The sequence below is a fragment of the Chaetura pelagica genome, unplaced genomic scaffold, assembly GCF_000747805.2.
Source record: "Chaetura pelagica isolate M959 unplaced genomic scaffold, ChaPel_1.0 scaffold71, whole genome shotgun sequence".
In the NCBI taxonomy this organism is placed as follows: domain Eukaryota; kingdom Metazoa; phylum Chordata; class Aves; order Apodiformes; family Apodidae; genus Chaetura; species Chaetura pelagica.
Window position 1 is genome coordinate 1837117 of NW_009952435.1, and position 2501 is coordinate 1839617.

Genomic DNA, 2501 nt, shown 5'->3' on the forward strand with positions numbered 1-2501 from the left:
AGCCACAGGGCTGCCAGAGCTCCCGTGGCAGCATCACAGGCTCACACAAATGTACTCAGAAGAGCTGGACAAACCTTTGGGAGAACAGGTCTGCTAAAGCTCTCGGCAGCAGTAGCTGGACTCTGGCAGAGGGACGAGGTGAGTAACATGATGCCTTCTGGGGAAAAAGGTCATAAAATCATCAAACCATTTTGGTTGGAAAAGACCTTTAAGATCATCAAGTCCAACCAGTAACCTAACCGTGCTGAGTGCTGAGTCCAGTCCTCTATATTCCTAAGCACCACATCTACACGTCTTTTAAACACCTGCAGGGACAGTGACCCAGCCACCTCCCTGGGCAGCTTGTTCCCATGTTTGATAAACCTTTCAGTGAATAAATTTATTGTAATACCAATCTGGACCTTCCCCTGGCACAACTTGAGACCATTTCCTTTCGTTCTGTTGCTTGTTACTTGGGAGAAGAGACCAACCCCCACCTCACTACAATCTTTTCAGGTAGCTGTAGAGAGTGATAAGGTCTCCCCTCAGCCTCCTTTCTCCCCAGTTCCCTCAGCCACTCCTTGTAAAACTTGTTCTCCAGCTCCTTCAACAGCTTCGTTGCCCTTCTCTAGGGACACTGCAGCACCTCAATGTCCTTGTTGTGGGGGGCCCAGGACTGCACACAGTACTTGAGGTGCAGCCTCACCAGTGCTGAGTATGGAGGGACAATCACTTCCCTAATCCTGCTTGCCACACTATTCCTGATGCAGGCCAGGATGCTGTTGGCCTTCTTGGCCACCTGGGCACACTGCTGGCTCATGTTCAGCTGGTTGTTGACTAACACCCCCAGGTCCTTTTCTGCTGGGCAGCTTTCCAGTCACTCTTCCGCAAGCCTGGAGCATTGCCTGGGGTTGTTGTGGCCCAAGTGCAGGACCTGACCCTTGGCCTTGTTGAACTTCATACCTTGATGGGTCTTGGCCCATCGATCCAGGTCCCTCTGCAGACCCTTCCTACCCTCAGACAGATCAACACTCTCTCCCAGCTGAGTGTCATCTGCAAATTTACTGAGGATGCACTCAGAGCCCTCATCCAGGTCATTGATGATGATATTGAAGAGAACTGGCCCAAACACTGAGCCCTGGGGAACATGACTTGTGACCAGCCACCAGCTGGATTTAACTCCATTCACCACAACTGTTTGGGATGGGACATGCAGCTGGTTTTTTACCCAGCAAGGAGCACACCGGTCTAAGCCATATTTAGCCAGTTTCTCCAGGAGAATGCTGTGGGAAACAGTGTTGAAAGCTTTATTAACATCCAGGTAAACAACACGTGCAGCCTTTCGCTCATCCACTAAACAGGTCAGCTTGTCATAGAAGGAGATGAGGTTTATCAAGTAGGATCTGTCTTTCCTGAATCCATGCTGACTAGGCCTATCACCTGGTTGTCCTACACGAGCTGCCTAGCAACACTCAAGGTGATTTGCTCCATGACTTTCCCCAGCACGAAGGTCAGACAGACAAGTCTGTACTGCTCTGGATTCTCCTTTCGGCCCTTCTTGTAGATGGGGGTCACATTTGCCAATCTCCAGTCAACTGGGACCTCCCTGGTTAGACAGGACTGCTGGTAACTGATGGAAAGTGGCCTGGTGAGAACTTCTGTCAGCTCCCTCAGTACCCTTGGGTGGATCCCATCTGGCCCGATAGACTTTTGTATGTCTAAGTGATGTAGCAGGTTGCTAACCATTTCTCCTTGTATTATGGGGGCTTCATGCTGCTCCCCATCTGTGTCTTCCAACTCAGGGAGCAGGGTACACAGAGAGAACACCTGGCCCTACTAGGAGAGACTGAGTCAAAGAAGGTATTAAGCACCTCAGACTTTTCCTCATTGTTGGTCACTGCATCCAATCAAGGATAGATATTCTCCTTAACCCTCTTTTTGTTGCTAATGTATTTGTAGAAGCATTTCTTGTTGGAGTCCCCAGCTGGATGACACCATCCCACATTCAAATTAGTGCACCAACCTAGATGCAAATGAGCACACTGTGCTGCAGTCACACCTCTGGTATTAACATAGTCCCTTCTGTGTGGGTGCACATTTAATTCCCTAAGAGAAACATTTCTTACTGTTACTGTCAGGTTTTTGTTACACATCAAGCTTGTTACACCATTACTGCAGACAGCATAGGAAACTGCCTGCACTACTACACAAACTATCATCTATGACCAAATTGGGCTGATGTTTATAGTTGGTAGCACTGCTGCCATCAAATTTCCCCCAAGGCCTCATTTCCCTTGGGTTGCACAGCGGCAGGGTGCAAAGATGCTGCAAGCTTCCCTAGGGAGCACAGGCTGCAGCCAGGCAGGGCAAATGAAATGGGCCTCTACCTGAAGTCAACCCAAGGCACTGGGCAGCTGGGTCCAGTGACAGATCCAGCTGCAGGACTGTGCAGAACTTCATGGAAAGGTTGGCATCACCCCCGGTATGGCCAGACTTTTTCAGACTTGTGTTGCTGAAGAGAA